The 24,777-nt window shown below is 40.2% G+C and overlaps 1 protein-coding gene across 2 annotated transcripts in view; it reads right to left on the bottom strand.

Annotated features, from left to right (window-relative positions):
- Positions 1 to 24,777, bottom strand: part of ADIPOR2 (adiponectin receptor 2) — a 90,980-nt gene that overhangs the window by 57,974 nt on the left and 8,229 nt on the right. The window lies entirely within an intron of this gene.

The following is a 24,777-nucleotide window of genomic DNA, read 5'->3' as shown; positions in this document are numbered from 1 at the left end:
TTTCCACAGCTTTTCTGCTCTTTTAAATTCAGGGGCGGCCGGGCGTGGTGGCTCAAGCCTGTAATCCCAGCACTTTGGGAGGCCGAGACGGGCGGATCACGAGGTCAGGAGATCGAGACCATCCTGGCTAACACGGTGAAACCCCGTCTCTACTAAAAAATACAAAAAAAAAAAAAAAAAAAACTAGCCGGGCGAGGTGGTGGTCGCCTGTAGTCCCAGTTACTTCGGAGGCTGAGGCAGGAGAATAGCGTGAACCCGTGAGGCAGAGCTTGCAGTGAGCTGAGATCCGGCCACTGCACTCCAGCCTGGGCGACAGAGCAAGACTCCGTCTCAAAAAAAAAATAATAAAATAAAATAAATAAATCAATAAATAAATAAACTCAGGGGCAACATAAAAATTAAAATCACAAAATAGGTGGTGCATGCCCGTAGTTCCAGCTACAGGAGGCTGAGGTGGAAGGATCACTTGAGCATGGGAGGTCGAGGCTGCAGTGAGCTGTGTTTATGATACCACACTCCAGCCTAGACAGCAGAGTAAAACCTTGTCTTCAAAAAAAAAGTTATATAAATGGAATGATATAGTTTGTAACCTTTCAGGATTGGCTTTTTTGCAGTTTTTTTAAGTTACTTCCACTTTTTTTGTTGTTGTTCTGTTTTGTTTTTGAGATGGACTCTTGCTCTGTCACCCAGGCTAGAATGCAGTGGCACGATCTTGGCTCACTGCAACCTCCACCTCTCACTTCAAGCAATTCTTCTGCCTCCGTCTCCTGAGTAACTGGGATTACAGGCACCCACTACCACACCTGGCTTTTTTTTTTTTTTTTTCAGTAGAGACAGGGTTTTACTATGTTGGCCAGGCTCCAATTCCTGACCTCAGGTGACCTACCCGCCTCCGCATCCCAAAGTGCTGGGATTACAGGTGTGAGCCACTGCACCCAGCCCCCTCCACATTTTTAGAAGGAATTATTTTTGGGAAGAGTTCCTTTGGGGAGGATTATGGGACCTTATGGAACATGCAAAGGAGACAAGATCATTAAACCAGGTAAAAATGTTCAATTAAACGTGATCCAGATTCGATTCATATGCCATAGATAGCTTTGACAGGTTCTATGTCTTTAACAATCTGCTTACATTCTCTGGGCTCTAATGAGGTAGGCTATGATCCAAAATGAACTTCAAGGCCACTGCCTACTATGTCCTAAAAAATCATGTACAAAGAAGACATAATGGGGCATTTTAAAGTAAGGAATTTCTATATTTGTGTAACAATTTACAGCTTGCAAAGAATTTTCACATCTCTCATCTTGTAATCCTTCCAAAAACTCTAAGGTATACTGGATTTGACCAAGATAGTAAAAGTTTAAGGAGCATTTTGGTATAATGAAAAGTACTCTGCACCTAGTCAAAGTGAGTGAGTCCAAATACAGGTTCTACTTGGACTGTCACTTAACTGCCCTAAACTAAGGACTCTCATGTCACAGAAGGAAAAGTATCACCTAGATACCTCAGTATTTGTAGAGAGGACTGAGTAGGGTATATAAAATATCTTAAACTTTCGAATACACTCACATAATAACTGTATCCAGGCAAGTATAAAAGTAAGACTTGAATCTGGGCCTTACTTGTGGACACAACCATTTTTCTGCTTCCCTTTTCACAGGAAAATTTTTTAGGAGTCACTGTCTCCATTCCCCAACTTCATATTCTCATTCCATCCTTCACCGATACTTCTCTACAATCTAGTTTCCATTCCCACTAAGACCACACTTGTCAAGGTCCTTAGGAACTCCTTATTACCAAATCTAGCAGATAATGTCAGTTACTCCTAAATATTTATCTCTGGCCCTAAACTCTCACTGAATTCCAGAGTACTACTATTACCTACCACCAAGTATGACATCTCCACATAGATGTCTAATTGGCACCTCAAACTTAAAAAAATAGAACTCATGATTGTCCCACCAAATCTGCTCTCCCCTCCAGTCTTACCCATTTCAGTAAACTGCACCACCAATCTTCTAAGTGCTCAAGTCCTAGGATTTGCCTTGATCACATGCAGTCAGCAAGTCCTGTTGATTTGGTCTTCAAAACACAGCCCAAATCAATCTGTTTTTCTCTATTAATTTACTCTCCGGCCCAAGCCACCACCACCTCTCACCAATGCTAATACAACAGCCTCCAAAGGTCTCCTAAATTCTACCCTTGTTACCCTTATCCTCAGAATCCAGTCCTCACACAGCAGTGACAGTCATCTTTTTCAAAAGGCACTCCCCCTGCTAACAGCCCTCCAATGGCTTTCTTTTACACCTAGAAACCCCTTACTCTGGCTTACAAACCCTTTAGACCCTATCTGTGATCTCATTTTGCACCACTCTACTCCTTGCCCACTACATTCCAGCCACACTGACCTGTCTGCTCCTTACATGTGCCAAAAGCTTGAGGAGGTTTGTGTAACATGGTTCCCTACGGCAGAATGCTCATCTCTCTAATACTTGCCATGGCTGACTCCTCTGTATGAAGATCTCAAAGGTTACCTACTCAAAGGATCCTTCCCTGACCATGCAACGTAAAGCAACTCCTCAGTCTCTCCTTATTACATCACCTTTTAGTCTCTTTCATAGCACTTCTCTCTGCTATTTTTATTTGTTTACTGCTGATCTTTTCCCACTAGACTGAGCTCCTGAGAGTAGAGACATCATCTGTCTTCTTTACTCTGTGAACCCTGAAAATTCGAGACAGGTCTCAGTTAATTTAGAAAGTTTATTCTGCAGGCTGGGCACAGTGGCTCATGCCTGTAATCCCAGCACTGTGGCAGGGCTGAATTCCTGACCTCAAGTGGATCACTTGAGGTCAGGAATTCAAGACAAGCCTGGCCAACATGGTAAAACCCCATCTATACTAAAAATACAAGAATTAGCCAGTTATGGTGTCATGCGCCTATAATCCCAGCTACTCAGGAGGCTGAGGGAAGAGAATCATTTGACCCCGGGAGGTGGAGGTTGCAGTGAGCCGAGATCGTGCCACTGCACTCCAGCCTGGGTGACAGAGCAAGACTCCATCTCAAAAAAAAAAAAAAAAAAAAGTTTATTTTATTTTGCCAACGTTGACGACGCTCCCATGACACAGCCTCAGGAAGTCCTGACAGCATGTGCCCAAGGTGGTTGGGGCACAGCTTAGTTGTATACATTTTGGGGAGATGTGAGACACCGATCAATGCATGTAAGAAGAAGTACGTTGGTTTGGTCTGGAAAGGCAGGACAACTTGAAGCAAAGGCAGGAAGACTCCAATCGGGGAGGGGCTTCCAGGTTACAGATAAGTGGGAGACCAATGGCTGCATTGCATTCTTTGGAGTTTCTGATCAGCCTTTCCAAGGGAGGCAATCAGATATGTATCTAAGTGAGCAGAGGGATGACTTTGAATAGAATGGAAGGCAAGTTTGCCCTAAGCAGTTCCCAACTTGACTTTTCCCTTTAGTTTAGGAAATGGGGGCCCCAAGATTTAATTTCCTTACACAACTCTTACACAGCAGGGGTCCCCAACCCCTAGGCTACAAGCCAATTCCCGTGGCCTTTTAGGAACCTGGCCTCACAGCAGGAGGTGAGGGGCTGGAAAGCTTCATCTGTGTTTATAGCTGCTCCCTGCTGCTTGCATTACCACCTGAGCTCCGCCTCCTGTAACATCAGCGGTGGCATGAGATTCTCCTAGAAGCCTGAACCCTGCTGGGATCTAGGCTGCATGCTCCTTATGAGAATCTAACGCCTGATGATCTGCCACTGTCTCCCATCACTCCCATACAGGACAGTCTAGCTGCGGAAAAACAAGCTCAGGGCTCCCACTGATTCTACATTATGTTCAGTTACATAATGACTGCATTATATATTACAATGTAGTAATAATAGAAATAAAGTGCACAATAAATGTAATCCGCTTGGATCATCCCAAAACCATCCACTCTACCCCCCCGCCCACCAGTCCATGGAAAAACTGTCTTCCATGAAACCAGTGGTATTCCCAGCACCTAAAATAGTGCCTGGCAAAAGTAAAGTGTATTCAGTAAATATCTGCCAAATAAGTCAACAGAAAACTACTCTTCACACGTCAAAAATAAGTCAATAGAAATGTCTTTCCCTGACCTCCCCAGGCTTATGATACTAACTCCTTTATTCTTTTCATTTGTTTCTGATATAGTATACGTCACAACTGTTTACTGCCTGTCTTCCCTCTTGAACTATGAAACTTCTTAAGATGGGGAAGGCTTCCTTAGAATCCATTTTGTATCTACAACATCAAGCATGGTCTGGGATGCAAAGTAAGAGCTCAAAAACCTCTGCTAGGGCCAGGCATGGTGGCTCAAGCCTGTAATTCCAACACTTAGGGAGGCCGAGGCAGGCGGATCACTTGAGGTCAGGAGTTCGAGATCAGCCTGGCCAACATGGTAAAACTCCATCTCTGCTTAAAAAAAATATAACAATTAGCTGGGCATGGTGGTATATGCCTGTAATCCCAGCTACTCCACAGGCTGACACAGGAGAATTGCTTGAACCTGGGAGGCGGAGGTTGCAGTGAGCTGAGATTGCACCACTGCACACCAGCCTGGCGACAGAACAAGAGTGTCTCCAAAAAAAAAAAAAAAGACGAAAACAAAAAAACTTCTGCTGAGTGAGGATGACAGGAGCAGCTAACATGCTCTGAGTGCTTACTACATGCAATACAATATTTCCCATTGATTATCTCTTTAATCCTGACAACAATACTGGAAGATACATATGATTATTTTCCCCATTTGGCAGATGACAAAACAGTTAGAGCGGTTATAATTAATTTATCCATGTTCATATAGTTAATAAATGGCAGAGTCAGATTAAATTTATTCTGCCTGACACCTAAGTCAATGCTCTTACCCACAACGTCTGAATGAGCCATAAACTGTTCTCAAATAAATGCATGATAGCACTTAAATGCCAAAGCCAAGTATTTCAACACAGATAGTACATTATACTCTACAACGTTTGACGATATTAAGAAACTGTCAAGAAATAGGAAAGAACATGGAGCCTTGCTACATTTCAGAAGCAATAAAAAGAATGATTACAATTGGAGTACTTTCCAAATACTCAGAACCTTTCTGAGTAGAAAAGTCTCAATACAACAAAACTGATAACTGAAAAAGCTTAACTGATAACATGCGAAAAGTTCCCAACATATGTTACTAATATGGCCCTTAAAAAAAGGTATAGTTGATAGTTGAGAAGGAGTGTTAATAAAATCTTAACTGCCATAACACAAAGAAGCATTTCGAATCAAACAGCAATCTATTTCCTTAAAATTATTTTGAAATGTGGCCGGGCGCGGTGGCTCAAGCCTGTAATCCCAGCACTTTGGGAGGCCGAGATGGGCGGATCACAAGGTCAGGAGATCGAGACCATCCTGGCTAACACGGTGAAACCCCGTCTCTACTAAAAATACAAAAACTAGCCGGGCGAGGTGGCGGGCGCCTGTAGTCCCAGCTACTCAGGAGGCTGAGGTGGGAGAATGGCGCAAACCCAGGAGGTGGAGGTTGCAGTGAGCTGAGATCCGGCCACTGCACTCCAGTCCGGGCGACAGAGCGAGACTCCGCCTCAAAAAAAAAAAAAAAAAAAAAAAATTATTTTGAAATGTAAAGGCAGGCAAAGTGTTGTATCACTACACTGCTTTTTTCCCCCAGCATTAAGTAGACCAACCTTTAAATAAAATCACAAGGAACCCATCCTAGCTTAACCCTACCCCAATGGATGACTTTCCTAAGAAAACAGGAACATCTTACCATTATGGGAAGTAGAGTTGGGGGAAAAAGCCAGCGAAAGCCTGCCACACTGCTGGTCTCTTATTGTACCCACGAAAAAATACCAATGAGAATCTTCCCAAAGTGATAAAAAGATGACATTTTAATTTCTAAGTTGCTACTTTAGCACTGTCTGCTAGTTAGCAGTCCACTTTAGCCATTTCAGTAATGTTTGTCAAAATTCACAGAACCATACATCTAAAATGGGTGAATTTTACTGAGTGTCAACTATACCTCAACAAATTTGACTTTCTAAAAAAGAGACAAAATACTATAAACATCACAAAAATTTTTTGAAGTCCTCAGTTAAAAAAAAAAAAAATCTAAATTTGTTTTGTCACCTCACCAAAGAGTACAAAGTTCTAAAGCTTTAAAAAACAAGTTGCTGAAAATAGATGCTAGACTATCTCTGAGGTTTTTAAGTTTTAGGATCTCTGCTTTAAAAATAGGATGATGACCATCCCAAGAAGTGTAACAGTCTTTCAAGAACTTGAAATACCTCGAATGCATCCAGATTAAAATAAGAGTCACTCTATACCATCACAGTCCAAGTATCATTATGAAAGAGAGGCTATACACAATACAGCAGTATAAAACTCGAAGGAGAATTTTTTAAGCCTACATTTTATCATTCAACATCAGAAACATCAATGCCCAAATGCCCCAAACTTAAACCAAATGAGTTACAAATCTGAAAAACAGGTATACGTGTAAAATGACGCTATTACATTACAGTAAATGAAGAATTTTAAAAATTTATTTACAGTCTATATATTGACTGTAGTTTTACCTTTTGCTAAAGGAAACTATAATATAAAGTCACAGTTTCAAGCATGGTAGGGTAATAAAATTAAGTACATCATTTAAAAAATACTTATTATATGTTTATTCTGTGCCAGGAAAAGTTCTAGAGACTGGCAATCCAGCAATGAACTAAATAAAATGAACAAAATACATTATATTTTACTAAAATTTTGTTTTCCTTATAATACAAACACACAAATCTAATAATAAAGCCTACAGAATCAAATTGCTTACTCCCTAGTGCTTTTCGGAGGCTCAGTGAATTTTTTTTTTTCCTTGAGATAGAATTTCGCTCTCACTGCCCAGGTTGGAGTACAATGGCACGATCTCAGCTCACCGCAGCCTCCGCCTCCCAGGTTCAAGTAATTCTCCTGCCTCAGCCTCCCAGTAGCTGGGATTACAGGCATGTGCCACCACGCCTGGCTAATTTTGTATTTTTAGCAGAGACAGGGTTTATCTGTGTTGGTCAGGCTGGTCTCGAACTCCTGATTTCAGGTGATCCACCCGCCTCAGCCTCCCAAAGTGCTGGGATTACACGCGTGAGCCACCACGCCCGGCGGCTCAGTGACATTTTAACCAAATATCAACGTTATGTCCTAAGCAACATAACCTAAGCAGAGACAACCACTAAAGATGAGGGTATTAGATTTTAAAGGATAAAAAGGCAATATTTCTCTTAATAGGAATAGCCTAGAAAATAAAGAAGTAGGCCGGGCGCGGTGGCTCAAGCCTGTAATCCCAGCACTTTGGGAGGCCGAGACGGGCGGATCACGAGGTCAGGAGATCGAGACCATCCTGGCTAACACGGTGAAACCCCGTCTCTACTAAAAATACAAAAACTAGCCGGGCGAGGTGGCGGGCGCCTGTAGTCCCAGCTACTCGGGAGGCTGAGGCAGGAGAATGGCGTGAACCCGGGAGGCGGAGCTTGCAGTGAGCTGAGATCTGGCCACTGCACTCCAGTCCGGGCGACAGAGCGAGACTCCGCCTCAAAAAAAAAAAAAAAAAAAAAAAAGAAAATAAAGAAGTAACTCAGAACATTTTAAAGGCCTTTAAACAATTTGAAAATTCCAAAGTGAACAACTTCAAGAGAAAAGTGCCTCTCTTTCCACTCAAATGCTCATCAACTTAGGACAGGAAAAAACTTCCAAGTCTTACAACCATTCCTATCATAGTAGGCTAGGCAGATGATCAACAAGTTGACTCATCTCGACTTAACACTAATTTTATTTCTCACTTTACAGTAGCAAAGCTCATGTTTGAGTGTTTATACCCAAAGTCAGAATATCACCTTAACTCCTATTGCCTGCTTATTAAAGTTTACTTAAGTTTTTCTTGCTGAATTTGGTCAGGGATCAATTAAAGCATTTTCGCCACATATTCTCTACCACGAAAAATATTCTAACCATCTCTTGGCAAAAAATCAAATTAAGTTTTCCAGTAATGCTGCCTAGTTGGATATAGCGTGTGGTAAAATCACACAAGCAAATAATTATAACATGAAAAAGACCGGATGAAAAATTGCTAAGGTTTTAAAGAAAATTAACCTTCAGGAAATAAAGACTGAAAATAAATACTGAGTAAATAAATACTGAAAATGTAAGGCGGGGCGCAGTGGCTCAAGCCTGTAATCCCAGCACTTTGGGAGGCCGAGACGGGCGGATCACAAGGTCAGGAGATCGAGACCATCCTGGCTAACACGGTGAAACCCCGTCTCTACTAAAAAATACAAAAAACTAGCCGGGCGAGGTGGCGGGCGCCTGTAGCCCCAGCTACTCGGGAGGCTGAGGCAGGAGAATGGCGTGAACCCGGGAGGCGGAGCTTGCAGTGAGCTGAGATCCGGCCACTGCACTCCAGCCTGGGTGACAGAGCAAGACTCCGTCTCAGAAAAAAAAAAAAGAAAATGTAATTCAGGTGCAGTACTGTATTTGCAAAACCAGATGCATCTCCTAGCTGCATCACACATAAGTGCTGAAAGTGTGAAGTGTGAAGAAAAAAGTTTTAAAGCAGGAAACTTCCTAAACTTGAAATTTCATATGCTTTCTGCAATGCAGTTCTAACATAGTTCTAAATGCATTATTTTTTATTCACTATCCTTTTAGTCAGGAATGTTAGGAATACCATATTACAAACAATCGAAGGTTAAATCCAAACATCAACATCTCTTACGTAATGACTAACAGCAATACTACTACTAATCTCTCCTGTGCCAGACTGAAACAGTTCCAGTTTCTGGTCATATTAATAACTACAAACATTCTCAAAGGTTTGTCCTTAAGTTATCACAAATCCAAAAGATAATATAAAAGGCAATAAACCCATCTTCAATTTCATCCCATTTTCATAACAGACAAACGCCTGTATGTATCATCAGAATTACACTGCTCTCAGAGACCACCACATTCAGCAATGCTAAGTGCACATAGTAAGGTCTTCAAAGCCTAAAGAACAATTCTCCTCATCTTTATGTGTCTGCAGTTCGTTCCTTCCAGTGGGTTTGTGGTCTTGCTGACTTCAAGAATGAAGCCGCAGACCTTCGCAGTGAGTGTTACAGCTCTTAAAGGTGGCGTGGACCCAAAGAGTGAGCAGCAGCAAGATTTACTGTGAAGAGTAAAAGAACAAAGCTTCCACAGTGTCGAAGGAGACCCCATGAGGTTGCCACTGCTGGCTGGGGTAGCCAGCTTTTATTCCCTTATTTGTCCCCCTCCATGTCCTGCTGATTGGTCCATTTAGCAGAGTGCTAATAGGTCCACTTTACAGAGCACTGACTGGTCCATTTTACAGGGTGATGACTGGTCCATTTTACAAACCTCTAGCTAGCCACAGAGCGCTGATTGGTGCATTTTTAGAGTGCTGACTGGCGCTTTTTTTTTTTTTTTTTTTTGAGACGCAGTCTCCTTCTGTCGCCCGGGCTGGAGTGCAGTGGCCGGATCTCAGCTCACTGCAAGCTCCGCCTCCCGGGTTCCCGCCATTCTCCTGCCTCAGCCTCCCGAGTAGCTGGGACTACAGGCGCCCGCCACTTCGCCCGGCTATTTTTTTTTGTATTTTTAGTAGAGACGGGGTTTCACCGTGTTAGCCAGGATGGTCTCGATCTCCTGACCTCCTGATCCGCCCGCCTCGGCCTCCCAAAGTGCTGGGATTACAGGCTTGAGCCACCGCGCCCGGCCATGACTGGCGCATTTTACAATCCTCTCTTAAGACAGAAAAGTTCTCCAAGTCCCCACCCAACCCAGAAGTCCAGCTGGCTTCACCTCTCAATTCCCTCTCTAAACAGGACACCCCAACTGCTGCTGGGAATTGGGTGATGCCTGCTCTAGCTAATTCCTGCTGGATAGGGGCAAAGAAGGGGCCCTGCAGTGGTAGTGTCCTCCAAAGGGGAATTCTCTAGGCCAGCCAAAGCGACAATGGTCTGGCTTTTAAAGCCACGATAACTCGGGGTTGGGGGATGGGGGGAACAAAACAAAACCATGGGTGTTTTTTTCTTTCAGATGGGAAACACACAGGCATCAACAGGCTCACCCTTGAAACGCATCATAAGCCACTGGGACCAATTTGACCTGCAACTTCTGTTAAAGAGGTGGCTCATTTTTTTCTGCACTACGGCCTGGCCCCAATATTCTCTCTCTGATGGGGAAAAATGGCCACCTGAGGGAAGTATAAATTATAATGCTATCCTGCAGCTTGACCTTTTCTGTAAGAAGGAAGACAAATGGAGTGGAATACCTTATGTCCAAGCTTTCTTTTCATTGAAGGATAATCCACAACTATGCAAAGCTTGCAATGTTGTGGAGGAGGACCACAAAAACTCCCAGGCTATTGGTTATGTCCCCTTCAAGCTGTAGGGGGAGGGGAATTTGGCCCAACCCAGGTACATGTCCCCTTCTCTCTCTCTCTCTGATTTAAAGCAGATGACAGTAGACCTGGGGAAGTTCTCAGATGATCCTGATAGGTACACAGATGTCCTACAGGGTCTAGGGCAAACCTTCGACCTCACTTGGAGAGATGTCATGCTATTGTTAGATCAAACCCTGGCCTTTAATGAAAAGAATGCAGCTTTAGATGCAGCCCGAGAGTTTGGAGATACCTGGTATCTTAGTCAAGTAAATGACAGAATGACAGTCAAAGAAAGGGACAAATTCCCTACTGGTCAGCAAGCCATCCTCAGTATGGATCCCCACTGGGTTCTTGACTCAGATCACGGGGACTGGAGTCGCAACCATCTGTTGACCTGTGTTCTAGAAGGACTAAGGAGAATTAGGAAAACCCATGAATTATTCAATGATGTCCACCACAACTCAGGGAAAGGAAGAAAATCCTACCGCCTTCCTCCAGCAGCTAAGGGAAGCCTTAAGAAAATATACTACCTTTCTTATTATGCCGAAAGTTCCATACCCTTATTAGGGAGGGACGTATTAGCCAAAGCTGGAGCTATTATCTGCATGAATATGGGGACAAATTACCCATTTGTTGTCCCCTACTTGAGGAGGGAATCAGCTCTGAAGTCTGGGCATTAGAAGGACAATTAGGAAGGGCAAAAAATGCCCGCCCTTTCCAAATAAGGCTAAAAGACCCCACCGTTTTTCCTTATCAAAGGCAATATCCCTTAAGACCTGAAGTTCATAAAGGATTACATGATATTGTTAGACATCTAAAAGCTCAAGGCTTAGTAAGAAAATGCAGCAGTCCCTGCAACACCCCAATTCTAGGAGTACAAAAACCGGTCAGTGGAGACTAGTGCAAGATCTTAGACTCATCAATGAGGCAGTAATTCCTCTGTATCCAGTTGTACCCAACCCCTATACCCTGCTCTCTCAAATACCAGAGGAAGCAGAATGGTTCACAGTTCTGGACCTCAAGGATGCCTTCTTCTGTATTCCCCTGCACTCTGACTCCCCTGCAGTTTCTCTTTGCCTTTGAGGATCCCACAGACCACACGTCCCAACTTACGTGAACGGTCTTGCCCCAGGGGTTCAGGGATAGCCCTCATCTGTTTGGTCAGGCACTGGCCCAAGATCTAGGCCACTTCTCAAGCCCAGGCACTCTGGTCCTTCAATATGTAGATGATTTACTTTTGGCTACCAGTTCAGAAGCCTCATGCCAGTAAGCTACTGTAGATCTCTTGAACTTTCTAGCTAATCAAGGGTATAAGGCATCTAAATCGAAGGCCCAGCTCTGCCTAAGACAAGTCAAATATCTAGGCCTAATCTTAGCCAGAGGAACCAGGGCCCTTAGCAAGGAACGAATACAGCCTATACTGGCTTATCCTCGCCCTAAGACGCTAAAACAGTTGCGGGGGTTCCTTGGAATCACCGGCTTTCGCCAACTATGGATCCCCAGATACAGCGAGATAGCCAGGCCCCTCTATACTCTAATCAAGGAGACCCAGAAGGCAAATACTCATCTAGTAGAATGGGAACCAGAGGCAGAAACAGCCTTCAAAACCTTAAAGTAAGTCCTAGTATAAGCTCCAGCCTTAAGCCTTCCCACAGGACAAAACGTCTCTTTATACGTCTCAGAGAGAGCAGGAATAGTTCTTGGAGTCCTTACTCCGACTCGCGGGACAACCCCACAACCAGTGGCAAAAGGCTGGCCTGTTTACAGGTAGTGGCAGTGGTGGACGTCTTAGTATCAGAGGCTATCAAAATAATACTAGGAAAGGATCTCACTGTCTGGACTACTCATGATGTAAATGGCACACTAGGTGCCAAAGGAAGTTTATGGCTATCAGAAAACCGCCTGCTTAGATACCAGGCACTACTCCTCAAGGGACCGGTGCTTCAAATATGCACATGTGTGGCCCTCAACCCTGTCACTTTTATCCCAGAGGATGGGGAACCAACCAAGCATGACTGCCAACAAATTATAGTCCAGACTTATGCCACCTGAGATGATCTCTTAGAAGTCCCCTTAGCTAATCCTGACCTTAACCTATATACCGATGGAAGTTCATTTGTAGAGAATGGGATACAAGGGGCAGGTTATGCCATAGTGAGTGATGTAACAGTACTTAAAAGTAAGCCTCTTCCCCCAGGGACCAGTGGCCAGATAGCAGAACTAGTGGCACTTACCGAAGTCTTAGAACTGGGAAAGGGAAAAAGAAAAAATGTGTATACAGATAATAAGTACGCTTATCTAATCCTACATGCCCATGATGCAATATGGAAAGAAAGGGAGTTCCTAACCTCTGGGGGAACGCCCATTAAATACCACAAGGAAATCATGGAGTTATTGCATGCAGTGCAAAAACCCAAGGAAGTGGCAGTCTTATACTGCTGAAGCCACCAAAAAGGGAAAGGAGAGGGGAGAACAGCAACATAAGCAGCTGGCAGAGGCAGGGAAAGACCAGCAGAGAGGAAAGAGAAAGAGGAACAGACAAAGAGGGAGTCAGAAAGAGAGAAACGGAGAGAGGAAGAGACAGACAAAGAAGTCAGAAAGACCTTCACGGTGAGTGTTACAGCTCTTAAAGGTGGCATGGACCCAAAGAGTGAGCAGCAGCAAGATTTATTGTGAAGAAAGAACAAAGCTTCCACAGCGTGGCAGGGGACCCAATTGGCCTGCAGCTGCTGGCTGGGGTGGCCAGCTTTTATTCCCTTATTTGTGCCCACCCATGTCCTGCTGATTGGTCCATTTTACAGAGCGCTGATTGGTCCATTTTACAATGTGCTGATTGGTGCATATTACAAACCTCTAGCTAGCCACAGAGCACTGATTGGTGCATTTTTACAGAATGCTGATTGGCACATTTTACAATCCTTTCATTTACACCATGTTTTAGAACCAACCACAGAAAACTGTGTGAGAACACAATCTTCTGGGCAGGATGAACAGAAATACTATCAAGGACACAGCTTAAAAGAGAGAATACAGTTGTACTGGGCCAACCAATCAGGTTTGGCTGGGAAATGGTAAATCATCTGACAGTATATACAAAGAAAAATACTTAAGCCAGTAACAGACATTCTTGTAGGCCAAAATGTATTCAAATGAAAACAAGATTCCTCTTTTCAATCATACTACTCAAGCACTTTCTACTTTAAAATATTTATATTTAATATAAATATTGAATATTATTTTACCATCTAAAAATTTTCAACTCTGCTTTTCTACAACTCTATCCTCTTATCTGTTGAATGATTTCTACTTGTCTCCACTTACATCTATTATTGTACATTTTATCATAAAATCCAAATGTACTTCTATATTTCAAATTCAGAGAAATTAAAATAAGGCACACAGTCATACAAATTTCAAACCCATTCAAATTCAGAGATAATCTTTTGTTGTTTTAGATTATTATTTCCCCAGAAAGTTAGATGAGAACAAATTAAATTCCATCTGACTACTTATTAAGGAATTTCTACATGCTAGACAGACCACCAATCAATTGTAATCTACATACTAGCACCAAACTGGAGAAAATGAAACTTAAAAAAAATTCTCATTTAAGCACTTAAAATAATTAAGAATAAATCCAATAAAAGATGTCCAACACATCCTACACTGAAAACTACAAAACACTGCTGAGAGAAACTAAAGAACCTTAAAAAATAATAACATACACCATTTTCAAGGACTGGAAGACTCAATATTTTTAAAACGGCAGTTCTCTCCCAAATCATCTATATACTTAATACAATGCCAACTGAAATTCCAGCAGGCTTTTTGATAGAAACTGACACTATTAATACCAAAATTTATGGAAATGCAAAGAATCTAGAGTAACCAAAATTTACCATAAAGCCACAGTAATCAAATGTAGTACTGGCATAAGCATAGATACACAGGGCCAGGTGTGGTGGCTCACACATGTAATCCAGCACTTTGGGAGGTGTGGGCAGGCGGATTACCTGAAGCCAGGAGTTCGAGACCAGCCTGGCCAACATGGTGAAACCCCATCTCTACTAAAAATATGAAAATTAGCTGGGCGTGGTGGTGCATGCCTGTAATCCCAGCTACTTGTGAGGCTGAAGCAGGAGAATCACTTGAACCTGAGAGGCGGACATTGCAGTGACCCAAGATCATGCCATTGCCCTCCAACCTGGGTGACAGAGCAAGACTCTGTCTCAAAAAAAAAAAATAGTATAGGTATACAGATCAATGCAATAATAAAAAGACCTACTCATTTATGAAAAACTGATTTTCAACAAAGGTCAAAGTAATTAAATGAGAAAAGGATAGTCTTTTTACCAAATGGTGCTTGAAAAACTGGATACTCATATGGGAGAGGAGAACCTGAACTTTTACCTCACATCATACACAAAAATTAACTTGAAATAGATCATAGGCTTAAATGTAATATCTAAAACTGTAAGGCTTCCAAAATCAACAAAGGTGAAAATCTTTACAACCTTGGTGTAGCTAAATACTTCTTAAGACACAAAAAGCATTAACCGTTAGTAAAAAGTGATAAACTGGACTCAACAAAATGAAGAAACATCTGCTCTTCCAAAGACTGTTAAGAAAATGAAAGGCAAGCCACAGAACAAAAGAATACAGTCATCTCTCGGTATCCTTTCCTTGGGGGCCTGGTTTCAAGAACCCCTCTCTACCCTCCTAGTCCACCCAAAACTGAACACCAAAATTCGAGGATGCTCAAGTCCCTTATTAAAAAAAAAAAAAAAATCATATTTGCATATAACCTATGCACATCTTCCTTACACTTTAAATCAATCTCTAGATTATTCAGAATACCTAATATGATTAAATGCTATATAAATAGCTGTTATACTGTACTTTTTATTTGTATTATTTTTATTCTCATATTGTTTTTTTTTTACCAAACATTTTCTATCCTAGATTTGTTAAATCCGTGGGTGTGGAACCCTCAGAAAAGGAGGGCTGACTGTATATTCAAAATTCACACGTCTGACAAAGTACTTGTATCCACAACATATAAAGAACTTGTAACTCAGTAATTTTTAAAAACATTATTTTCAAAATGAATTAAGAATCAGACACCTCATCTAATAAAAGGATATACAAATTGCCAATAAACACATGAAGAAGTGTTCAACATCATTTGCTATCAGAAAAATGCAAATAAGGCGAGGCATGGTGGCTGACACCTATAATCCCAGCACTTACGGAGACTGAGGCAGGAGGATCACTTGAGCCCCAGATTTAAAGACCAGCCTGGGCACATAGCAAGATCTCATCTCTACATAAAAATTGTTACAAAATAAAATTAGCTGGGTTTGGTGGCATGCACCTATAGTCCCAGCTACTTGGGAGGCTGGGGTGGAAGGGTTCCTTGAGGCTGGGAAGTCAAGGCTGCAGTGAGCCAGGATCACATCAACCTGGGCAACAGACAAGACCCTGTCTCAAAACAAAAAGCAAAGCATTCAAAAAGAAAAATGTAAATAAAAACCACAATAAGATATCAATTCACACACACACACACAAAAAAAAAACAGTTAAAATTAAAAACACAGCATATAACATAAATGAGATTACAGGAAGATAAAATGGCACAATCAGTTTGAAAACCTGTTTAACTTACTAAGAAACTGCAAAATATACACCATATGACTCAGCTATTCTACTCCCATTTGCTCAAGAGAAATAAAAACTTAAGTCCACAAAAAGACTTGTACATCAATGTTCATTGCCACTTTAATCATAATAGCCAAAACCTGGAAACCCAAATATCAGGTGAATGAAGAAACAAATTGTGGTATAGCCATACCACAGTGAATACTACTCAGCAATAAAAGGCAACAAACTACTGGAACACAAAGCAACATGGAAGACTCAAAAACATGCGGAGTGAAAGCAGCCAGACATTAAAGAATATGTACAGCACGATTCCATTTACACACACAAAAAAAATTTTTTTGAGACCGGGTTTCACTCTGTCACTAGGCTGGACTGCAGTGGTATGATCCCGGCCCACCGCAGCCTCGAACTCCTGGCTCAAGAGATCCTCCCACCTCAGCCCCTCAAAGTGATGGGAATATGGGCATGAGCCACCTTGCCCAGCCCACTTACATGAAATTCTAAGAGACAAAACGAATGTATACAAATCAGTGGTTTCCTTGAACCAGAGGAGGGAAGGGGTGTGGTGCACTGACTGTGAGGGACACAAGGAAGGTTTTGGAGATAACAGAAATTCCATTACCTTGATTAAGATGATGGTTATCTGGGTATGTACATTATCAAAAGTTATCTAACTGCACCCTTAAAACGAGTATCTTTCGTTGTTTAAATTATACTTCCATAAAGTTGATTTTATATCCTAATAAAACAACAGTAAAGTTTATTTACAAGCCTTGATCACACAAAATTTTGAGAAACTATTATTCGAGTCATATTATTTGTGTTTTGGCCAAGTAATAGTAGCCTCCTAAACAGTCTTCCTTCAATGAACACTCCCTAGTCTTTACTCCCTCAAAGTAAACACGGACTAATTCATAACCATTCTGGTTTCTCCAACCAAAAGCCCTTCTTGTTACCTACTTCAGAAGCATAATATTACTGCCTATTACCATAAAAATGTATTAATAGAAGTTACCATGTCACTATGCGCCAGATAAGGTGAGCTTTTATAAATATTCTCATTTAACTTTAAAACTCTGCCTGTTACATAGGGAGCATTATCTCTATTTACCAATGAGAAGATTGAGGTTTTGTAAAACTTTCTGGATAATCTCCCTAAGGTTACACAATGTACAAAAACAGAGAAGCAAGAAATGGCCTATTATACAACACTGCCTCCCACAAAAGTAAGTAGTTTCTTTCTTCCTACATCATGATGTTATCTCTCTGAAGGAGAAGGTGAATTGTACTTTACTACTGAAGACAACTTTGAACAAAGCCCAGTAGTTCACCCTTCACCTATCATCTCAAACAACCCTTAAGAACGGGGTCCCGTTTTACAGATAAAGAAACTGAGGTTCATGGAGATAATGCAATTCATCAAAACACAAACTTAAGTGGAAGACCCTGAATTCAAATCTTTATCTCTCTGACTTCAAAGTCCATGCTTTTACCACCATCTTATAGGACTTCAATAAAGGCAGAAACAATGCATTATAGCCACTGGTAGTGGTCAAAGCTAAAAACACAATGTCTTTAAAGAAGGAAAGTCTTTCTACAACTCTTTTACAGCCCTATTAAAATGGTTATCCTCATTTCCCAAGATCTATAATAATGACTGAGTATTGTTTTTGAAACAAAGATTAGTACCCAGAAGTGTTTTGGATTTAGAATTGTTTCTGATTTTGGAATACTTGTATATACATAATAAAATATCATGGGGATATAACCCAAGTCTAAACACAAAATGCATTTTGTTTCATAGCCTGCAGGTAAATTTATACAATGTTTTGTAATTGCGTGCATGAAACAAAGTTCTGACTGCAACTTGTCACTGGAAGTCAGGTGTGGAATTTTCCACTTGCAACGTCAAAAAAGTTTCAGGTTTGGGAGCATTTCAAGATTTCAGATTTTTGGATCAGAGATGCTCAATCTGTACATTAAAATGCTAATATAAGGAAAAACAGTTCTAAATATTATAGTTAGGGAAATCCTGAAAAATCTAGGATTATGTATTTTGTGCCAAAATGTATCAAATATGTAAAGACTTCCTTCCATAAATCATCTGTACTATAATACCACATAACCCACTGTTTAAACTACTTCAAAAGTAAAATCTGTTCAGATAAAACATGTGGCCTGTACAGTTAACCTTTCAGGCAAAATCAAAACCCTATTTTGAAGTGATAAAGCACCTTTCTCCCATTATTAAACAGCAATCATTCCAGGCTCTACCTCATCTCACATATTACCCTCCAGAACACGTCTGTTTTGTTTTTTTATTTGTTTGTTTTTTGCTTTATAATGCTGCAGATGGAAAATTCAAGGAAGTGGTTAGTTATCTTTCTCAATATTACAAGTCTAAGAAATCTAAAAATAAACTTGCATCTACAATCTTTCTCAATATTGCTCAATTCCACTAAATCATAAGGCCTTCGGCCGGGCGCGGTGGCTCAAGCCTGTAATCCTAGCACTTTGGGAGGCCGAGACGGGCGGATCACAAGGTCAGGAGATCGAGACCATCCTGGCTAACACGGTGAAACCCCGTCTCTACTAAAAAACACACACACAAAAAAACTAGCCGGGCGAGGTGGCGGGCGCCTGTAGTCCCAGCTACTCGGGAGGCTGAGGCAGGAGAATGGCGTAAACCCAGGAGGCGGAACTTGCAGTGAGCTGAGATCCGGCCACTGCACTCCAGCCTGGGCGACAGAGCGAGACTCCGTCTCAAAAAAAAAAAAAAAAAAAAAAAAATCATAAGGCCTTCTTCTGACCACCAGTATGAGAAAGGAATAAAAAGAAAAAACTTAGAATATACATCTGAAGGCCTCAGCAGCAACACTCCTTAGACTACAAGTATAATAAAAACTCTCTTAAGATGGAAGAAAAATAGTCTTCACACTTAAACTAAGTGATTTACAGTGTTTTATATCACACACCTCAGAAAGTTAAGACAACTTTATTGATATACATCCCCTAAAGTCAAAATTAAAAGTCTCAAATGTTAGAATACATATGTGATAATAGCTGGATGACCAAACACATGTAAGTATGCTCAAGTTTTAAAACAAGATATCAATCAATCAACCATCTGCTTCTCTAGTTTCCAAGGTCTGTAGCCAGCAATGCAAAAAACCAGCAATCTGTTTCCTCATTAATGTATATCCTCAAACTGTCTGCAATCCAATTGCTTTTTTAAGGGAAAGCAAGTTTATTAGAGAAGAAAGTGCAATATAATTTCTATTTAAATAGTGAGAGAAATGACATTTGGGTGAGACCTATAAAATATACTCTGTATCTACTCTTCTAGGTTCTATTTCTGGATCAAGTAATCTACCAATCATATCACAGAGGTCACAAACTTGAATATATGAAGCAGCCTGGTGAAGGACAAAAGGACTGTAATTGTGCTTAACGAGAAACCATGAGCTGCTTTTAAAAATTATAATTCAAAAACTCCAAACACTCTGTTAACAGTAATATGGTTATTGGGTATGCATATAATAAAATTAAGTTTGATCCCTACCTCACATCACACACCAAAAAAAAAAAATTCCAAGTAGACTCAAGACCCAAATATTAAAAACAAAACAAAACAAAAGAAAACAAAACAAAAACTTCTAAAACTTAAAAAAAAAAAAAAAATTGGTGGGGACACAGTGGTTCACATCTGTAATCCTAGCACTTTGGGAGGCTGAGGCGGGAGGATCACTTCAGGCCAGGAGTTTGAGACCAGCCTGGGCAACACAGTGAGATTCTGTCTTCACAAAATTAAATTAAATTAATCATGTGTGGTAGCACATGCCTCTAGTCTTAGCTACTAGAGAGGCTGAGGTGGTAGGATTACTTGAGCCCTGTCTCAAACAAAAAACCAAACAAATCTATTCCATACTCCAAGGTTATTAAGATTCTATTTACTTATTTATTTATGAGACAGAGTCTTGATCTGTCACACAGGCTGGAGTGCAGTGGCTCAATCACGGCTCACTGAAGCCTTGACCTCCCAGGTTCAAGCGATCCTACCACCTCAGTCCCCAGCACGCACTATCACACTTGGCTAATTTTTTAATTTTTTTGTAGAGACAGGTCTCGCTCAGCTGCCCAGGCTGGTCTCAAACCCTTGGGCTCAAGCAAACTATCTCCACCTCCCAAAGTACTGAGATTACAGCCATGAGCCACCACACCCAGCCGAATTTCTTTTAAATTGTTTTTTATTTTTGTTTAATTGTGTACTGAAAAAAATTAAAGCAACGCAAACAAACATACCACTCCAGTGGCAACTATTATATATTTTCAGACCCTTCTATATGCATATATAGATTGCATATACCATATACATATGTGCCCACAAAAATTTTGCACCATATGATATACTGTGCATATTTTCTCTGCAACATACTTTTTAAAAAACTTAACTAGTATATAGTAGGCATTTTCATGTCACAACGTATAGCTCTAGCTTATTCTCTTAATGTCTACAAAAAAAATTCTAAGTCTGGATACATATAACAACATATTTTTAACATTTAGATTGTTTTAACTTTTTTCACTAGTCAAGCAATGTCAGAGAGCATCTTTGTACACCAATTTGATACTTTATGTAAGAGTTCCTAAGAGTTTTTAATAAACATTTTAAAGACAATTCACAAGAAGGCTTACTAACCCAGGAAGTTTTGAATAGCAGCGTAGGAGCCAAGGGAAAACTTCTCCTTTGCCCTTTAATGGTTCACTGAAAAACCAACTCACAAGAGAGAAATCAACTGAAGAAATGGAGTAACAAATCTATGAATGTGCATGAGAAAAACCAGAGTGATCACCCTAGATTTCTTAAATAAAACACAAACAAGAAAATAGTGATATATTTTATAATAATCATTTATATTTAACAAAACAAACAATATAAAAAGTTAAGAGATAAGTCACACAGACTGAGAAAAGACAGTTGCAATTCACTTAACAAACATAATCAGAGTATATAATGAACTTAAAACTTTCTAAAATCAATTTAGAAAGACCACCCAAATGGCTGTGGAAGGAAAAGAACAGTCAATTCAAGGAACAAACCTTGAATAGTCATCTAACATTTGAAAACATACTCAACCCCATAATCAAAATAAAAATTAAGACAATGTGGTACCATTTCACACTCATCTGATTTGTAAACAAAAAATCTGACAATGCCATGAATCATAACAATCGGAAGATAGCAAATCTAGTGCTAAAATATGCAAAGTGACAGCAAATTTGACAATATCCAATACAGATTAAAAAACTCCCATAACCTCCAAAATCTTCAGCCCAATAATTGCACTTCTGGGTAATTTACCATAGAGGGCTTCATTTCAAACTTAATAACCACATACATACACACAGAAATAAAAATTTCACAAAACATTTTACCCTTATTGTTTGCAATACAACCTGATACTTTTCTATTCTAATTCCTAAACTGATTTCACAACCCATTAGGGAGTCACGACATGCGGAGTTTTTTTTCGTTTGTTCATTTGTTTTTTAAAATGGAGTTTCGCTCGTCACCCAAACTGGAGTGCAATGGCGCCATTTCGGTTCACTGCAACCTCTGCCTCCCAGGTTCAAGGGATTCTCCTGCCTCAGCCTCCTGAGTAGCTGGGATTTCAGGCACCCGCCACCCCGCCCAGCTAATGTTTGTATTTTTAGTAGAGATGGAGTTTCACCATGTTGGCCAGGCTGGTCTCAAACTCCTGACCTCAGGTGATCCATCCACCTCAGCCTCCCAAAGTACTGATATTACAGGCTCAAGCCACCGTGCCCGGCCACAACATGCAGTTTTTAAAACTTGCCAAAAATCTTAAATGTAAGCACAATGATTCCTAATAATGAATGTTCAATGTAACATTGTTTTTCATACACAAAAACCTGGAAACAATCTAAATGCCTATCAACATGAGAATAAATAAATTTAATCTGGCTATATTCATATAATAAAAAATAATTTTACAGCAGATAAAAGTAATGACTATTAGGGTGGGTCATATAAAACTGTCATTTTTGTAGGTCAAAAATGGTAACATCAGCAGTTTCATATAAATCAAAAAAAATTTCATGAAAGACAAATTATAGAATAGGCAGAATATATCATTTACATCAAATCTGAAAATATGCAAAGCAATACTATGATTTGTTTGTGAATATATACCCATGCAGTAATTATATAAAAACATGCATTAAAAATGATCAGGCCAGGAGTGGTGGCTCACACCCATAATCCCAGCACTTTTGGGAGGCCAAGGTGGATGGACTGCTTGAACACAGGAGACCAGCCTGGGCAACAGGCGAAACCCAACCTCTACAAAAAATACAAACATTAGCCAGGCACACTGGTGTACGCCTCTATTCCCAGCTACTTGGAAGGCTGAAGTGGGAGGACTGCTTAAGCAAAGGAGATGGGCTGCAGTGAGCCATAATCATGCCCCTGTACTCTAGCCCGGGTGACAGAGTGAGACCCTGTCTCGAAAAAAAAAAAAAAAATTATCAACACCATACTCAGAATAACAGTTAACTTCTGGGAAGAAAGTAAACTGTAATCTAAGAAGTTGCTTCAACTGTACATGGTATTTTCCTCAAAAAAATGAGAAATATGGGAACATGCTAAGGTGTGCTACAGCTGTATGGTTAATGTATGAATGTTAATTATATTGGTCTCTGTAGTCTCATGTATGTTTGAAATATTTTAAGAAAAAAAACCTACATTGGCCAAATAAAACACACATCTGCAGCCTAAATTCAAATCAACCCCTAAAACATATTTCATTGGCTTGAAATCTTAATGTTTAGCCCTCACCTTTTTTTTTTTTTAATCTAGGGCCACTAACAACAACAAAACAGCTTTTGTACAATGTCCAGTTTAAATAGTTTCTTAAAATCTGTCAAGAGAGGATTTCACCCTTGAAAAATTGGTCTTGTTCCTCCTTTTAGTTTAGTGCTATGTATTTTACCATATTTCCATTTTTACTCTCGCTGCCAAGCAAATTCAAACCCAATTTTTATTCTTAGTCATTGAATTATGCTGTCACTTGGGAAAAGAATATATGCTTTGTCTTTTCCCTGATTTCTTCTTTTTACACATATTTTATTACACTTCCAGATCTTTTAAGTTACCAGAAATTCTTTCTGGAAGAAATAGGATAAAATAAATTTCAAGAAAATAAAGTCAACCTTCTGTTCCATTCTGCTGAAGTTTTCATAATGTAACCCCTACCACAAAGACATCCTCCTTAACCAAAGGAATGGATATATGGATACAACTAAGCACACATGTTCATTAAACTTAATTTCAAAACATACAAGATTAAAGTGAATATGCTGCCAATGAAAAATAATTAGCTGATATACTAACAACAAACATCCAAAAGAAAGGCCTAAATGGCCAAAGTGTAATAAGCTAACTAATTTTGCCCCTTTTAAGACCATATGCTTTGTATGTTTTGTTTTCCAGTACATACTGTGGAAATAAGAATATTCTTATATTCAATAAATCCAGTAATAATATATAATATGACCAGTTATAAAGAAAATACCATTTTGTTGTAGTCTTCCATTAAAAAATTTAAAAGTGTCCTTTTCTGCAGGTTTTTTTCCCACGCCTGAAGATAATCTGGCAATTCTCGGAATTTAGCTTCCCTTTTCCTTCTGTCTGGACACTTGACTAATTAAGCCAATCTATAATATCATTGGCCAACATATATCCCCTTCTAACACATGGTATACTCCAATCCAGAAAATTCAAAACCAGAAGTAATGTTAAACAAATCCCCTTTTTAATAAATTTCTCAACTTCCAATTTCTAAATACCAAATGTACTTATAAAATAGGCTAATTATTTCCTAACAGGTCCTAAGATATCAATTCATCCTATTTAACTGATTTTAGAGATGAAAGATAAGAGACAACACACACCAAAGTGACAATTTCATACTGCAGTTTTTCTTTTCCTTTTAAGATGGAGTTTTGCTCTTGTTGCCCAGGCTGGAATGCAATGGCGCAATCTCGGTTCACCGCAACATCTGCCTCCCAGGTTCAAGTGATTCCCCTGCCTCAGTCTCCCAAGTAGCTGGGATTACAGGCACCAGTCACCATGCCTGGCTAATTATTATTATTATTATTATTATTATTTTTGGTATTTCAGCAGAGACGGGGGTTTCGCCATGTTGGCCAGGCTGGTCTCGAACTCCTGACCTCAGGTGATCTGCCCACATTGGTGTCCCAAAGTGCTGGGATTACAGGCCTGGGCCACCGCGCCCAGCATACACTGCAGTTTTTCAAGTTTATATTTCACAATTTGAAAAGATTATTTTTAACAAAATTAAAGCACTTCACTCAGCAGTAACCCCAACAGAACATGAACCAATTTAGGTTTTTAAAAGACCATTTACTCACCACCTGCTATATACCAGACCCGTCAGTAGATACGAAGAAAGTTACACATTCCTTACCCTCAAGAAATATATAGTCTATTAGGCAGGCACCCAGATTCTTTTTGATCAGTGACAGCAAAACCATATGCTTTCAAGAGCCAGAGAACGTAAATAGGTGGAGCAGCTCCACCTAAGGGAGGACCAGGAACAGAATGCATGCTCTACCT

Source organism: Rhinopithecus roxellana, chromosome 10 (genome assembly GCF_007565055.1).
Source record: "Rhinopithecus roxellana isolate Shanxi Qingling chromosome 10, ASM756505v1, whole genome shotgun sequence".
Lineage (NCBI taxonomy): Eukaryota > Metazoa > Chordata > Mammalia > Primates > Cercopithecidae > Rhinopithecus > Rhinopithecus roxellana.
Note: the sequence above shows the minus strand (reverse complement) of the source record. Positions and strands in the feature narration are given on the sequence as shown.